Raw genomic sequence first — 18680 nt, forward strand, 5'->3', positions numbered from 1 at the left:
GAGTTCATAAGTTCTCTCTCTCTGGAGGTACATAGCATTTTTCATCATGAGTCCTTTGGAATTATCTTAGATCATTTTCTTGATTGGAGCAGCTAAAGCTTTCACAGGTGATCATCCTTACAATATTGCTATTACTGTGTACAATGTTCTCCTGGTCCTGCTCACTTTACTTTGTATTAATTAATATAAGTCTTCTGAGATTTTTTTCTGAAACTCTCCAGCTTGTCATTTCTTAAAACAATACTATTCCATCATAATTATATATCACAGCTTGTTCAGCCATTCTTCTATTAATGAGTATCCCCTAAATTTCTAATCTTTACCGCCGCAAAAGAGCTGCTGTGCAAATTGTCATTTTTTCTAAAAATAGATTCTTTCCCCTTTTCTTTCTTTCTTTCTTTCTTTTTTTTTTTGAGATACAGATATAGTAGTATTATGTTTGGGTAAAGGGTAGGCACAGTTTTATAACTCCTTGGGCATAGTTCCAAATTGTTCTCCCAAATGGTTGGATCACTTCACAACTCCACCAACAGTGCATTTGTGTCCCTATTTCCTACCATTTGTCATTTCCTTTTTCTTTCATGTTAGCCCGTCTGATTGGAGGGAGGTAGTATCTTAGAGCTGTTTTAATTTTAATATGTCAAATCAATAGTGATTTAAAGCATTTTCCCGTGAGACTATTGATAGCTTTGATTTCTTTTTCTGAAAACTGCCTGTTTATATCCTTTGACCCCTTATCAGTTGGGAAATGTCTCTTATTTTTAAAGATTTGTCTCAGTTCCCTACATGTTTAAGAAATGAGGCCTTTATTAGAGAAATTTACTATAAAAATATCCCTAGTTTCTGGCTTTTCTTTTATTTTTTGTTATATTGGTTTTGTCTGTGATATTGTACTTCCCATAATCCTCTCTATCCCTTGTTTGTTCATAAACTCTTCCCTAATCCATAAATATGACTGATACATTTTTTCATGCTCCCCTAAATTACATATGAAATCACCCAATATGTCTACCTTACCCATATTGACCTTATTATGGTATACATTGTGAGATGTTGGTCTATGCCTAGTTTTTGCCAAACTGACTTCCAGTTTTCCCAGAAATTTTTGTCAGATGCTGAGTTATTGACCCCAAAACTTGGATTTTTGGGTTTATTAAACACTAGATTGCTATGGTCATTTACTACTACATATTGTGTAATCTTTTCCACTGGCCTATCACTCTATTTCTTAGTCAGTACCAAATTGTTTTTATGATTACTGCTTTGTAATATAATTTCAAATGAGAGACTGCTAGGTCACCTTCCTTCACATTTAAAAAATTATTCCTTTTATATTCCTTTCCTTTTGTTCCATCAGATGAATTTTGTTATTATTTTTTTCTGGCTCTATAAAATGATTCTTTGATAGTTTGATTGGTATGGCACTGAATAAGTACCTTAATTTAGGTGGAATTGTCATTTTTATTATATTGGCTTGGCCAACCTATGAGTAGGGGCAGGTAGGTGATGCAGTAGATAGAGCACCAAGCCTAAAGTGAGGAAGACCTTAGTTTAAATCTGGCCTCAGATACTTACTAGCTATCTGATTCTGGGCAAGTCACTTACACCTGTTTCCTTCAGTTTCCTCTTTTATAAAATGAACTGGGAAGGAAATAGGAAGGAAAACACTCCAGTTTTGTTTTGTTTTGTTTTTAACTAAGAAAACTCCAAATATGGTCGTGAAGAATCAGACATGACTAAAACAATTGAACAAGAAAAAAGGCCTATGAGCAATGGCTATTTCTCCAATTGTTTATATCTTTCTTTATTTGTGTGAAAAGTGTTTTGTAATTATGTCCATATAGTTTCAGGGTTTTTCTTGTCATTTAGATTCCCACGTATTTTATAATATTTGCATTTGTTTTCTCTTCCCATCCTTCCTGCCGTGTTTTGTTGGTAGCATATAGGAATGTTGATTATTCATGTGGGTTTATTTTATATCCTACAACCGTGTAAAGTTGTTAATCATTTCAATGAGGTTTTTTTTAAATAACTTTCCTTAAGGTTCTTTAGATATACCATTATATAATCTGCAAAGGGTGATATTTTTGTCTCTCATTGGCTATTTTTATTCCTCCAATTTATTTTTCTTGTCATTACTTAAGTAGCATTTCTAATATAATGTTGAATAATAGTGGTGAAAATGGGCATCCTTGTTTAACCCCTGACCTTTTTGGAAAGACTTCTAGCTTATTCTCATTACAGATATGCTTACTTTTAGTTTTAGATAGATACTACTTAACTTTAAGAAAAGCTCCATTGATTCATATTCTTTCTAATGTTTTTAATAGGAATAGGTGATGTATTTTTGTCTACAGCTTTTTCTGTATCTATATAATCGTATGATTTTTATTGTTTATAAGCAATTATGCTTACAATTTTCTGAATATTAAACCATGTTTCCTTCCACTGTAAAAGCTCTTTCTGCCTCTTTTATGTGATATAACTCCGGCCATTCTTTTTCGCCCTTAACCCTTCTACCAGTGCAATCCACTTTCTCATCTATCCATCTTTTTGGAGATCATCCTAACATTATTGACTCATTCCCATGCCCTCTGTTTATTTAAATTCCTTCTAATTTGCCCTAATAATGATAAAGTTCTTAGGAGTTTGTAAGGGAAACTGAGGAGGATAGATCCTCCCCAGGCCCTTGGTATAACCACCTCATGACCTGACATAAAGATAATTGGGAGTTACCATGCATGGCTGAGGTGACTATGGAGATGGAACATTAAATAAACACAAACTCTGTTACCTGGGAAAGCAATTCATCTCAAGAAACATTTTTCTTTTTCTTTTTTTTAAATTGCTACCATTTATTGTTTTTTTTCCATACGCTTTTGAGTTGAAAATTTTTCTCCCTTTTCCTCCCCCCCACCCTCCCCAAGACAGCACACAATCTGATATAGGCTTTACATTTACATACCCATTAAACATATTTTCACATCAGTGAAGTTGTAAGTACAAATTAAAACCAATAGGAAGAACCATCAGAAAGATGAAACAAAACTCAACAGAAGGTAAAAATAAGTGATAGTGATTCAACTTCCATAGTTCTTTCTTTGGATGTGGACAGCATTTTCCATCCCGAGGCCTCTGGAGATGTCTTAGATCCTCATAATGCTGAGAAGGGTTCAGTTTAACAATCTTAGTCATTGCATAATGTGGCTGTTATTGTGTACAAAGGCCTCTTGGATCTGCTCACTTCACTCAGCATCAGACCATACAAGTCTTTCCAGGTTTTTCTGAAGTCAGCCTCTTCATCATTTCTTATAGCACAATAGTATTCCATTACATTCATATAACACAACTTGCTCATCCATTCCCCAATTGGTGGGCATCCTCTCAATTTCCAATTCTTTGCCACCACAAAAAGAGCTGCTATGAATATTTTTGTACATGTGGGTCCTTTTCCCATTTGTTTGATCTCTTTGGGATATAGCCCTAGAAGTGCTATTGCTGGATCAAAGGGTATGCACATTTTTGTAGCCCTTTGGGCATAGTTCCAAATTGTTCTCCAAAATGGTTGGATCATTTCACAACTCCACCAACAATGTATTAGCATTCCAATTTTCCCGCATCCTATCCAACATTTATCATTTTCCTGTTTTGTCATGTTGGCCAATCTGATAGGTGTGATGTGGTACCTCAGAGTTGTTTTCATTTGCATTTCTCTAATCAGTAATGATTTAGAGCATTTTTTCATATGACTATAGATGGCTTTAATTTCTTCATCTGAGAACTGTCTGTTCATATCCTTTGACCATTTATCAATTGGGGAATGGCTTGTGTTCTTATAAATTTGTCTTAATTCTCTATATTTTAGAATGAGGCCTTTATCAGAGAGACTGGTTGTAAAATTCTTTCCCAATTTTCTATTTCCTTCTAATCTTAGTCATTGGCTTTGTTTGTGCAAAAACTTTCAATTTAATGTAATAAAATTATCCATTTTGCTTTTCATAATGTTCTCTGTCTCCTGTTTGGTCATGAATTCTTCTGTTCTCCATAGATCTGATAGGTAAACTATTCCTTGTTCTCCCAGTTTACTTATGGTATCAGCCTTTATATCTAAGTCATGAACCCATTTTGACTTTATTTTGGTATATGGTGTGAGATTTGGGTCTATGCCTAGTTTCTGCCATACTCTTTTCCAGTTTTCCCAGCAGTTTTTTTCAAAGAGTGGGTTCTTATCCCAGAAGCTGGGGTCTTTGGGTTTATCAAATAATAGATTACTATAGTCATCAACTACTGTGTCTTGCATACTTAACCTATTCCACTGATTCACCTATTTCTTAGCCAGTACCAAGCAGTTTTGATGATTGCTGCTTTATAATACAATTTAAGATCTGGAATTGCTAAGCCACCTGTCCCTGCATTTCTTTTCATTAGTTCCTTTGATATTCTGGACCTTTTGTTTTTCCAAATGAATCTTGTTATTATTTTTTCTAACTCTATAAAATAATTTTTGGTAGTTTGATTGGTATGGCACTGAATAAGTAAATTAGCTTAGGTAGGATTGTCATTTTTATTATATTAGCTCGCCTACCCATGAGCAACTGATGTTTTTCCAATTATTTAGATCTGATTTTATTTGTGTGAAAAGTGTTTTGTAATTGTGTTCATAGAGTTCCTGGGTTTGTTTCGGGAGGTAGACTCCTAAATATTTTATAATGTCTACAGTAAGTTTAAATGGGATTTCTCTTTCTATCTCTTGCTGTTGGGCTTTGTTGGTAATATATAGAAATGCTGATGATTTATGTGGGTTTATTTTATAGCCTGCAACTTTGCTAAAGTTGTTTATTATTTCAAGTAGTTTTTTACTTGATTCTCTAGGATTCTCTAAGTATATCATCATGTCATCTGCAAAGAGTGATAGCTTTGTTTCTTCTTTGCCTATTCTAATGCCTTCAATTTCTTTTTCTTCTCTTATTGCTAAAGCTAATTTCCAGTACAATATTGAATAACAGTGGTGATAATGGACATCCTTGTTTCACCCCGATCTTATTGGAAATGCTTCTAGCCTGTCCCCATTACATATAATGCTTGCTGAAGGTTTTAGATAGATGCTATTTATTATTTTAAGGAAGACTCCATTTATACCTATGCTTTCTAGTGTTTTTAATAGGAATGGGTGTTGTATTTTATCAAAAGCTTTTTCTGCATCTATTGAGATGATCATGTGGTTTCTGTTGGTTTTGTTGTTGATATGCTCAATGATGCTGATAGTTTTCCTAATATTGAACCAACCCTGCATTCCTGGTATAAATCCTACCTGGTCATAGTGTATTATTCTTGTGATAAGTTGCTGCAATCTACTTGCTAGTATTTTGTTTAAAATTTTTGCATCTATATTCATTAGAGAAATTGGTCTATAATTTTCTTTCTCTATTTTGACTCTTCCTGGTTTAGGTATCAACACCATATTTGTATCATAAAAAGAATTTGGTAAGACTCCTTCTTCACCTATTTTCCCAAATAGTCTATATAGTATTGGAATTAATTGTTCTTTAAATGTTTGATAGAATTCATGTAAATCCATCTGGCCCTGGAGATTTTTTCCTAGGGAGTTCATCAATGGCTTGTTCAATTTCTTTTTCTGAGATGGGGTTATTTAAGTATTTTACTTCCTCTTCAGTTAATCTGGGCAATTTATATTTTTGTAAATATGTATCCATTTCACTAAGATTGTCAAATTTGTTGGCATATAGTTGGGCAAAATAATTCCTAATTATTGTTTTAATTTCCTCTTCCTTGGTGGTAGCTTCCCCTTTTCATTCTTGATACTAGTAATTTGGTTTTCTTCTTTCTTTTTTTTAATTAAATTAACCAAAGGCTTATCTATTTTATTGTTTTTTTATAAAACCAGCTCTTAGTTTTATTTATTAGTTCAATAGTTTTCTTAATTTCAATTTTATTAATTTTTCCTTTGGTTTTCAATATTTCTAATTTGGTGTTTAGTTGAGGATTTTTAATTTGTTCTTTTTCTAGTTTTTTTAGTAGCATGCCCAATTCATTAATCTCTTCTTTTTCTATTTTATGTATGTAAGCATTTAGAGATATAAAACTTCCCCTAAGAACTGCTTTCACTGTATCCCATAGGTTTTGGTATGTTGTCTCATTATTGTCATTCTCTTGAATGAAATTATTGATTGTTTCTATGATTTGTTGTTTGACCCAATCATTTTTTAGGATTAGATTATTTAGTTTCCAATTATTTTTTAGTCTATCTTTCCATGGCCCTTTATTACATATAATTTTTATTGCATCATGATCTGAAAAGGATGCATTTAATATTTCTGCCTTTCTGCATTGGATTGTGTGGTTTTTATGCCCCAGTACATGGTCAATTTTTGTGTATGTGCCATGTACTGCCGAGAAAAAAGTATATTCCTTTCTATCCCCATTCAGAGGTCTATCCCCTTCTTCAGAGGTCTATCATACCTATCCCCATTCAGAGGTCTATCCCCTTCTTCAGAGGTCTATCATACCTAACTTTTCTAATGTTCTATTCACCTCCTTAACTTCTTTCTTGTTTATTTTGTGGTTAGACTTATCTAGCACCAAGAGGGGAAGGTTTAGGTCCTCCACTAGTATACTTTTGCTGTCTATTTCTTCCTGTAACTCCCTGAACTTCTCCTGTAAGAATTTGGATGCTATACCATTTGGTGCATATATATTTAGTAATGATATTACTTCATTGTCTATGGTGCCTTTTAGCAGGATGTAGTTTCCTTCCTTATCTCTTTTGATTAGATCTATTTTTGCTTTTCTTTTATCTGAGATCAGGATTGCTACCCCTGCATTTTTTACTTCAGCTGACGCATAATATATTCCACTCCAGCCTTTTACCTTTACCCTGTATGTGTCACTCTTTTTCATATGTGTTTCCTGTAAACAACATATTGTAGGATTATGGTTTTTAATCCATTCTGCAATCCGTTTCCGTTTTATGGGAGAGTTCATCCCATTCACATTCACAGTTATGATTTCCCCCCCATTTATGCTTTTCTTTCTCCTTTTTCCTTTCTCCCCTTCGCTAGTGTTTTCCTTTGACCACCGCCTCCTTCAGTCCCTTCCCCCTTTTATTATCCCTTTCCTTTTTCTTCCCCTTTAGTCTTACTGTTGCTTCTCTCCCTTCTTTTCCTCCTTCTCTTTTCTTTCCCCCCTCCCTTTACTTTCCCCCCTTCCTTTTCTTTCCCCTTTTCCCTCCTACTGCCTATAGGGCAAGTTAGATTTCTATACCTAACTGATTATATTATGCCCTTCTTGAGCCAAATCTGATAAGAGTAAGGTTCAAACAATTCTCTCCCCCCCTTCTTTCCCTCTGCTGTAATAGGATTTTGTGTCTTTTCCTGTAATGTAATTTACCCTTGTCTGCCTCCTCCTTTCTAGTACATTTTCTAAGATCAGATTGATCCACTTATTTGGATCCATTTAACTTACTTGATTAGATTTTTTTTTATCATTATATCAAAGTCAACTAATATCCACCTTCTTTATGTATACTCCTTTAACAAGATGTAATAACAATACAGTTCTCAAGGGTTGCAAGTCTCATATTCCCTTGTAGGGGTTTAAACAGCACCCCCCCCTTATTAACAACATATTGTATCCTTCTGTCCCATTTACCTTTTTAAGTCCTTCTTGAGTCCTGTACTTGAAGATCAAATTTTTTGTTGACCTCTGCTCTTTTTATCAGGAAAGTTTGGAAACCTCCTATTTCATTGAATATCCACCTCCTCCCTTGAAAAATGATGCTCATTTTTGCTGGTTAATTGATCCTTGGCTGCATTCCAAGCTCCTTTGCCTTACAGAATATCATGTAAGCAACATTTTTCTTGAGAAAGGTTTGTAACTGTCCAAGGAACTGAGCATTCCTTGGAGACTAATACAACAAACAGGTATTTTGGGGCTCTGATCAAGCCCCAATCTTTGTTAGAATGTGTGTATGTCCTGGACATGAGCTCACCAAGGATACATACACAAAACGAAATATCAAGATTATCTTTCCCTGGTTTACATAGATATAAAAGGGGTCATTAGGAAGGGGATTTTTTGAGTACTTTGATGTCAGAGATAGGGACACCGAATCTCTGTTGTGGTCAGAAGCGGATCGTGTGTACAGCTTCTGTTGAGTCAGAGGGGGACACCGCTCCATTGCCTCCCTGACCAAGACCTCTTGGCAGTTCTTCAGTCTCCCTGTTCTAGTAGGTATTTGAGCTCACCTGGTCAGTGAGTGTGCATCCTTTCTTTTCTTATTCCCCTCTTTCTTTACTTTGATTATTACTTATTATATTGAATGTTATTCTTACCTTTATTTGTGTGTGTTTTGACTTAATCATTGTTAATCATTGTAAAATAAATGTGATAATTTGTTAAGTTTATACTGAGTAGGTGGGTGTCATTATGTCTTGAGATCCAAACCTAATTTGAAACTGTACAGTAAGTAACCCTTTTGGTTACAGAGTTACATATATCATCTTCCCACTTAGGATTGTAAACTGTTTATCTTTTTGAATCTCTTGTGATTTCTCTTTCATGTTTACCTTTTTATGCTCCCTTGAGTCTTGTATTTGAAAGTCAAATTTTCCATTCAGCTCTGTCTTTTCTTCAGGAATGCTTAAAAGTCCTCTATTTCCTTAAACCCACTTTCCCCCCAAAGGATTATACACAATTTGGCTGATTAGGTTATTCTTGGTTGTATTCCTAATTCCTTTGTCTTCTGTAATATCATATTCCAAGCCCTCCACTCCTTTAACATGCTAGCTGCTAAATCTTATGTGATTCTAACTGTAGCTCCATGGCATTTGAATGGTTTCTTTCTGGATGCCTTAACTATTTCACTTTATTATAGGAGCTCTGGAATTTGGCTGTAATAGTCCTTGGAGTTTTCATTTTGCAATTTCTTCCGACTAATGATTGATGGGTTCTTTTGATTTCTATTTTACTTTCTGTTGACTATCAGGGCAGTTTTCCTTGAAAATTTCTTGAAATATGATGTGTTGGTTTTTCCTTTTACCATGGTTTTCAGGCAGTCCAGTAATTATCTCTTTGATTTATTTTCCAGGGCAGTTGTTTTTCCAATGAGATAGATCACATTTTCTTTTTTTTTTTATTTTTACTTGGATTCATTGTTTTTTCATGTCTCATAGAGTCATTAGCTTCCACTTTGCAAATTCTAATTTCAAATGAATTATTTTCAGTGAGCTTTTGTACCTCTTTTCCCATTTGCCAGTTCTGTTTTTAAAGGAGTTTTTTTTTCATAAGTGAATTTTTGTGCTTCTTTTTTCATTTGGCCAATTCTATTTTTTTTATAATGTTATTTTCTTCAGTGTTTTTGTGCCTTTTAACAAGCTGTTATTTGTCTTTTCATAACTTTCTTGCATTATTTTAATTTCTTCTCTCAGTTTTGCTCCATCACTTTTATTTGATTCTGAAAATCATTTCAGTGCTTTAGGAATTCTTATTAAGCTTGTATCCAGTTCACATCTTTTCTTTTAGGCTTTGGCTATCACTGTTTTGAAATCATTGCCTTCTGCATTTGTTATTCACTTTCTCTATCACCCTAGTATTTTTTTTTATTTCAGGTTCTTTCTTTATTATTTCTTCATTTTTCTAGCCTATTTCTTGACTTTGAACTTTAAGTTAAAATTGAGTTCTATTCCCAGGGTAGGGGTGGGGTAAGGGGCATAGTCCCAAGCTTTAGGATTTTTTGTGCTGCTATTGTCAGGGCTAGTTATGGGGGTTTGGACATTATTGGTGTTTCAAAGGTGTTAAGATGCAGGGAGAGGTGTGGTTGCTGCTCTCCTGGTCCTTGCTCTGGTCCTTACCCAGAAAAGGCCCCTGATTACAATCAATACTGCTCCTCAGGAACCCTGCTACCTTGCAACTGAAAGTGAGACTGTTCCTCTAGGCCCCTATTTTCTTGGGACATGAAATGATATTTCTTCTCTTGATCCCTTGTGATAGAAAACAATACTGCTCATCAGGGTCCTTGCTATCTTGTGCCTATAGTAAGAGCAACTCTCTGCCCTGGAACTGTGACTTGGAAGTGGGTATATTCAATGGAGTATCCAAACAGTACTCTGTCCTTCACTCAGTGCTAGTATAGAAGTCCCGTTTAATCTCTTTCTAGCCAGTTGTATTATACCCTTATTATCTCTGAGTTGAGAGCTCCCAAAGCTGCTGCTGATGCTTTTGCCATCTCCAAGGCTTATAGCCAGTGTTGTCATCATATGGGTTTTGGGCCAATCTTTGTGTCACCTTGTGTCACAGACTTCTCATTCCTACCTCCTAAATTGTTTTGGGCTGGAAAAATGTCTCAACCCAAACTTTTATTGGCTCTGCTGATCCAGAATTTTATTTAAGACAACATTTTAAAGTTGATTGGAGGGGAATTTTGGAGAGCTCAGCTGAGTGCTTCTTCTCTTCTGGCATCTTGGTTCCACCCCCTGAACATGTTACCTTTTTTTTTTTTCCGAAGACACATGGAATTATAATATAAAACATAATATGCACAGGGACACAGGGACAACAAGTGATAGAAGAAACTGAAAAGAGAAATTGAAAGGTGGGCTGAAGGGAAAGATCAAGGTAGGCCATTGGACCTCTTTAAGCATCATGGAATAGACCACTTGGTCCAAATCTTCCACTTGTACTCTTCCCTTCAAGGAAGGAAGAAGGCTATTCTTGCCTACTTTGTTCATGTCTAGTAACAGACACTGTAACATACTCAACTTGTTTCTTTTACCTAAACATTTCTCGTAGTATGGTTTTCCCTTATATATAGAGAAAAGCCAGGGGTTAACTGGAAATATATTTAAAAAATTGAAAAAGTAAATTAAAGTCTAGTATCTAATCTCTATCTAAATTAGGCTTTTTTCCAACTGGGTGCTCTACAATATTGTGATTATACTAATAACTTTTTTTGTTTAATATAAAGTGCGTAAAACATCATGGAATTGATTAGCATTATATTGCCCCAGGTTAAAAGTGAATTAACACATGTAAGAATGTGTTGTTGTTGAGTTGTTTCAGCCATGTCTGATTCTTTGTGACTCCTTTTGGGGTTTTCTTGACAAATATACTGGAATGGTTTATCATTTGCTTCTCCAGCTTATTTTACAGATGAGGAAACTGAGGTAAACAGGGTTAAGTGATTTGCCCAGGATTGTACATCCAGTAAGTGTCTGAGGTCAGATTTGAACTTAGATCTTCCTGATTCCAGAACTGGTGTTTTATCCACTATGCTGTCTAGGTTCCCCTAACAATGTATCAATGTATGACTAATTAAATCTCCAGCCTTCATGTGAGAAAAGAAGGAAGCAGGAGAGAGATAAAAGAAGCATTAATGAGATGCAGCTCTGTTCCCATTCTGAAGGGATGCAGGATCTGATATGACCAAATATTTTCTATAGTGTCACTCATCCACATACTGTGTGCCATGATCAGGAGTATGCTGGTAAATGATCAACACCTGGCTCTCCAGGGGGAAAAAAATGACATATGAAACATATATCACATTTGATACTTTACTTACTTTAAAAGTTTAATCTGAATTATTAACATTTTCTCTTACTTTCTTAGTAATCAGTAAATTAGCAAAATAATAAATTAATTCCTGATTTGTAACGTTTGTCCATTTCTATAGTATAAATGCTCATACTGAAAATATAACAATTGGCTTGCTGTTAGAGCTGGCTCCAGCACACACTTGCCTCTGGCCTTACTCTCTCAGTGCTGAGGCCTGCTTTGTCTCTTTCCCTCAGCCTTCTCAAGTACCCTAAGTGGGTTGGGGTATTGATTTTCTTTGCCATTGGCTGAAATCACTACTAGATGTGTTCCTTTATTTTCAGGGGTCCAGGGCCTCACACCTTAATTCCATTTAACAATTTAACATTGAATATATTTTACAAAGGAATATTTACTTCAAAGACATAGCAAGATTTGACATACATTTTCCCAAGTACTTTGGGAGCACAATTCCTCCTATGTTACATTGATCTTTAATAGTAGGAAATGAGATAAGCCTCATAATTTAGCTCAGTTCCTATAGCATTGGTTCCACCAAGATCATATACAGAGCTGGCATTATTGTCAGATGAATGCTAGGATCCAAAACATCACTCCTGAAGATTTACTTCTTGCTCCTCAGGGTGTCAATACTATGCTGGCTATAAAACCCAACAGAGATCCCTGGACTCCCAGATTCCTGTAGCTTGGGCTCAATGGCTTTTTAACTCTCAAAGTTGGAGACCCTACTTTCTACATCTATAATGGAAAAAGAACAAAGTGAAAAAGAATAAGTGAAAATTCCCCTCACTCACCAAGGCAGGAATGAATCAGAGACTTCCAGAGTTGACTCGGGATATTTTGAAGACACCAACAGTTCTAGCTTCATAGCTAATGGAAAAAGGTACCTGTTAACCATGGTAAATTAGCCCGATCTAGTTATAGACTATCCAGGTATGTTCCAGTCATCACAATTCTCTTAGAGGCAGCTTCCTGGTGTCCTCCATATGGAGGTTCCATATTAGCAAGCTGATGGAGTCTGCACATGCTCTAGGAGACCTCAATTACACACAGAAAAAACTCACTATAGCTGAATCCTCCATTCCTCAGACATTCTGATTCATCAGAATTTTATTGGAAAAGATTTTCATATCCCTGGCTTTCCAGTACATTAAGATGAAAAGCCGCAGTTAGAGCATGGAAGAAATAGGGATGATAGAACGTGGGGCAGTGAAAACTGTAGTCCTAAATACTTATTGTTTAAAATCAGTCCAAGTTCCTTCTGGAAAGGAAATGAGTGATGTGCTATAAAACCTGGAGGAGACAAGAGACCAGGTACCTTTCTTTAAGCATTGCTTAAAAGGTTAGTTATCATATATGGTCATGTGTATGAACAGAATAAAGATCAGTTGGGAGAGAAAGTACAATGAGAAGATTTCCAGAAAATAAGAGGGAAATTTCACACTTCTTAAAGAGAAATGGGTGAAGGCGATTAGGGAGAGGAAAGGAAGATAATAGTATTATTTTCTATTCTTGTAGTCTGTAGGTACTAACAAATGCTGTATTCTTTTTTTTAACACCATTTTCTAATGCCAGTTCAACATGTGCCTCCAATGGGGTCCAGATCTGGATAACTTTAATCATCTCTGAAAGCAAAAGGATCTTTTGGGAGATCCTTTTGGGACAGTGTGCTTCCTTGGCTGCCTAATAAAAGCAAACATTTTGGTGGGGCCTTATGATCTCTGATTTTGAGTGGATGCAGAACCAAAGGTACCTTGAATATGAATATTTTTTCTGTGGACTGCATGTACGAGAAAGTATTCCCGGATGCTAAAATGAAGGGGATTAAAGGATTTGGAGGTAGAAGGGACCTTAGCTTAGAGATTATCTTTTCTAAATCCCTATTTTTAATACAAAGAGAGTGAAGCCTGTGGAGGTTAAATTGCATTCTTTTAAGGTTAGACAGGGATTAAGATGTTGAGCCAGGAACCAAACCTGGGTACTCTAATTTCAAATCCAGTGCTCTTCCATCTATACCATTTTTTTGCCCTAGGGCTATAAATTAGCTAGCTAACTAGCTATAATATATATGTCATATATAATTATATGGTATACATTATATAATATGTATCATATATTCTATATAAACTACATATAGCTATATCACATATGCTATATATAATTATATGTTATATAATATGCATAATTACATATTATATTCTATATATTTGTTATATGTAGCTATACTACCTGTCTGACTCTAAGCAAGTCTCTTAACCCTGTTTGCCTCAGTTTCCTCATTGGTAATATGAGCTGGAAAAGGAAATGGCAAATCATTCCAATGTCTTTGCCAAGAAAACCTCAAATGAGGTCACAAGAAGTCAGACATGACTGAAAAATGACTGAACAACAACAAAAGACATATAAGGGAGATTTTGACATAGGAACATGAATAGAATATGTGAAAACAAGGTGAGCAAATGAAAATTTTGTAGGCTACCCAGCATGGTAAAGTGATGGGCAAAGTAGGGTAGAGGGTGAGGTGGTGGATACAGTGTTGTTCTTTGAATCAGGAGACCTATGATCAAATTACTCCTCAGATACTGTTTAATCAATAACAAGTCACTTAATAAACTCTCAGAACCTCAATTTCCTCATCTCCAAAATAGAGATTCTTGGACTTAAACTATGAAAGTGTTAATGTGAAGGAAGCACTTGGTTAAACTTGAAGCATCATGTAAATGTGAATTAAGACCATCATTAGCAATACCAATTGTTGTTTAACTTATTAAGTAAACTTGGGATTCATGTGAAAACCTTCAGTGGTTTTAGGGTCTAGTGGAATGACAGACATAATAAACTGATGCTTTGTTGATTCAACTAAATTAAATTCAACAAGTATTTAGAAGAAAGAAAATAAGCATTTATTAATCCCCTGCTATGTGCTGGGCACTACACTAAGGGCTTTACAAATATCTCATTTGAATCTCATAACCACAATAGAAGGTAGGTGCTTTGATTATCTCAACTTTACAGTTGAGGAAACTAAGACAAACACGTATGAAATGACTTGCTCAGGGTCACTGAGCTAGTGAATGTCTAAGGTTAGAACTCAGGGTTTCCAGACACTAGACCAGCATTCTATTTAATGCACCACCTAGATGCCTCATACTAAACACCTATTATGTGACAGGCATTGTAGAAAGTTAAAAAAAAAAAGTGAAAATAGTCTCTGCCATGAGAGACAGATATTCAGATGGGCGTTGATGCAATTAGTGTCCCTGAACATATCTGCTGAAAAAGAGTAATTTCTGTGTCTACCTCTGGCTTATATTTCCACAGATTTTGCCCTGTGATTGTTAAAGGCTTGTTAAAATATGCCTTGTGAAGAAGTAGTAATGGGAATATTGGAGGGATAAGGGAGGATCTATAAGACATTCTGAAAATAGGCCATCAGCGATTATTAAAAATAGAAAAAGAGTATCTTGTTAGGTTGGTTAAAGACCAAGAGATTGAAATCCCTGCTAACGTTTCTTTTCATATGAAGGATTGTCTGCCCATTAGTGAGAGACAGCTCACTCTTCTAAAGATAGAGATGGATGGATGTAAAGGATGACTTGAGATTTTGTGCTGCTCGGAGCTCCCTGCAGGGCCATTGTTCATTGTCTAGATTTCAGTGATGATTCATGAGGACTTTTAGCAGACTCCAGGAAAAGTCTGAAATCGGTAAAGTTTGTCAAGGCACCCTCTTCTCTCCCCTTTTAGTGACTTTCCCTCATTACTTAATGAATTCCCTCCTCCTCCCATGCTCTGATAACCTATCTTCTGTCCCATTTGGTGCAGGGTTGGGAAACATCTGGATAAAAATGAACTACTGATGTGTTAATAACTATATCTGGGATCATACGATCAAAAATTTTTATAATTTAGAGCTAAAAGGAAGAGATGCATATTTCCAGCAGTGATGGCTTCCTCATGCTTTTCAGAAATGAGGAGTTCCTGGGTATTGCCAGGTATCAGGAGATACTTCATTTTACAGATGAGAAAACTGAGGTCTAGAAAAGTTAAATGACTTGTGTATAGTCATACAGTTATGAGTAAGTGGCAGAACTGAGATTTGAACCCAAGTCTTCCAAATCCAGAACTATTTGCACTATACCATTCATCCCTTCTCTGGGCTCTGGACTCCTAATCTGTAAATATAAAAGGTTGTACAAGGTGGTCTCTTAAGTTTCCTTACAGAGTCTTATTAATGGCTTTCTTCTTCCCCAGCATATTTGCCCTATAATAGGTGATTCTTCAAAGGCAAGAAAAATCACTCTGTCATGATGTAATTTCATACCAGATGATTGGCTCCTGAGATTGGGAGATGGGACAGTTGTTGGCCCCTGTGTGGTCTGTGGTCCTTATCAATTAAGAGATTGAATGAGTGATAGCAAACATTTGGAGAACTTACTTATAAAATTTTCAGCTGTTTAAAGGACTAAACATTAAAAGTGACTGTTTCAGACAAGAGTGAGAATTTAACAGTATATTTTTACAGTGAAATTGTAAGTCATAAATGTTTTTGTCATCAAAAATGTACCAAGAATTCATATCAATTTAGATTTTAACCCTTATTTTCATGTTATAAAATAGATTCATTCAGAAGCAACACAATATTCATCCAATGTTTTTAAAAATTTAAATGTATAGTGCTCCGTTCTAAACATCAGTATTTACAACATTCCCAGATCCAGAGGAAAGTCATTAAGGTTTTCAAAAATGGATTAGTTTCTGGTGGTTGTAACTTCATTTGCCTATTTTTTTTCTGCAAGAAGTAAACAAGATTATCTAGTGAAAGTATATCAAAATCCCTAAGTATCATGCTGGTATTTATTTATCCATGTAGATAGATAAATGCTGATCATACAGATAGATAAACAAGTCCATTTGTAGAGAGATGTGCTTGTGTTTTTTCCCCCAAAAGCAATGGAAATATCATAGGATCATAAATTTAGAGTTAGACAGAACTTTAGCAGCCATACAATTATTTTATTGATGAGGAAGGAAAGGCTCAGAGATGGTAATTGACTTGCCCTAGGTCACTCTCATAGTAAGTAAAAAGAGCTATGATTTAAAACCAGGCTCTTTGACTCAAAATCCAATGCTCTTAACTGAGTATCATGCCTTCTAGATACTTCGAGAGGTCATTGACTGACATAGGCTTGAGTTTATCTGTGAAAAATAAACCAAATAATGAAACCCTTTAGAAGGAACTTAAAGAACATATAGGTTTTAAGAAACTGCTATATATTAGAAAGACAGAGTGAGGCAACAACATAATCGTAGCTAACATTTTGATACCACATTCAGGTTTGGAAAGCTCTTTGTCTTTTGATTCTTACAAAATAATGGATATTATTATTTCATTTTATAGAAGACAGAACTGAAACTTAGAGAAATTTAGTGGCCTCACGCCCCACCTATTGAGTGTCTGAGGTAGGATTTGAACCTAGGTCTTCCTGAATCCAAGTCCATTATTCTATCTAGCCTACTTTAGTTACTACTTGAGTAGGGGTTTGATATTTTGCATTTCGAAGTAGAATGGTAAAATTACTATTTCTGGAATCATGAGAATTAGGTTTTTTGTCTTGGATCCAATTAACTAGGTAAGTGGGCAAGTCACTTAGCATTCCTGTGATTCAGTTTCTTTAACTGTTCTGGTGATTAAAAAGGTTCTGAGAAACATAGTTTCTGGGTAATTTAATCATTTGATTAATAAGGCCAGCACATTTATTAATAAAAGGATGAGCATTTAGCTGTCTCTCTTAGACAAAAGACAATCATGTTGGCCAGCTCAGGCTTGGTTAACAATTAATGAGAGAAAAAATATTACAATGAGGGGCTGAGAGTGACATCATGTTGATGGGGTTGGGATCTGGGGTTCAGAAAGAAAAAACCCTGGACTTTCCCACTTGGCCAAAACTCTGGTGTTTGCCTGAGGCTATAATCCCAACAACTGGACCAAATCTCCCTTCCTTTCTTTGTCTTGCCTCCCCATGTATGGCTCCCCCCCACCATTTCCCACCCTTAATCCTAGCTAGGCTCCATTCATCCCAATTTACTGGCCACTCCTAGGTCCCTCCCACAGTCTTTCTGTATATAAGGTCCATCTTGTCTCCATTAAGATGCTCAGATTCTTAAAATCTAGCCACTGCTCATATTTTCACAGTCTAGCCAATAGCCCATAGATGCTCAGATTCCTTAAGAGTCTGGCTAATATGGAGAATCTTCAATAAAACTTGTTTTTAGTTGAAAGAAGGCTTGGGTCAAATTCTTTTGGACAGGACCTGTACGTTGTGATTTTGGGATTCCAGGACCCCTAACCTCTAGACCTCATCAATGTCACCCTTGGACAAAGAGACTATCTCTATACCCAAACCAGTCCCAGCCTTGGCAATCTATTCAAAGAATTTATGTCCCACCCAAGCTGAGCAGAACATAATGGCTACTCTACGTGGATGGGGTCCTGAACAAGAAAGTTAGTCCGATCTCATTATCAGCAATGTCCTTCAAGAGACTGAACATTTTAAAACCAGGACTTCAGAAAACTCTGGATCTCCCCAAATCATTGGTTATTAATAATTATTTCTCTCACTGTCAAAAGAGATTATAATATTTATAGTACATTTGTTTTGTTTGCAAAAACTTTTTTGTAACCTTAAAGCATTACAGAAATGTGAATTATTGTTATTATTGTTATATGAAGTTGGAGATAGTGACTACAGTGGTTTCACCACTCAACCTCTTTAGGTGTTCCTCAATACAAATCAGAAAGTTTCCACGGTATGGGCAGGAGTACATAGAGTGTCTTTGTTTCTCCACTGTGTCACTTACTCAGTGGGCCACAAGATGGCAGTGAAACCCTATCTATTAAATGACTTTCACTTTCACATTAAATTATTGCCTTTTGGAAACAGGACATGAAAAGAAATCCATCTCCTTTAAATTTTCCTAAGTTTTCCTTCATTTATGATTGTGACAAAACCTTGCACTGGCACAAAGAACTGGGGCACTGTTTCCCATCAAGGGCCTTGAGTTTTGTACTTATGTCTACAGATTCCTCCAAAGGGAATAGAAAGATGTAA

Source organism: Phascolarctos cinereus, unplaced genomic scaffold (assembly GCF_003287225.1).
Source record: "Phascolarctos cinereus isolate Bilbo 61053 unplaced genomic scaffold, phaCin_HiC Scaffold_5;HRSCAF=322, whole genome shotgun sequence".
Lineage (NCBI taxonomy): Eukaryota > Metazoa > Chordata > Mammalia > Diprotodontia > Phascolarctidae > Phascolarctos > Phascolarctos cinereus.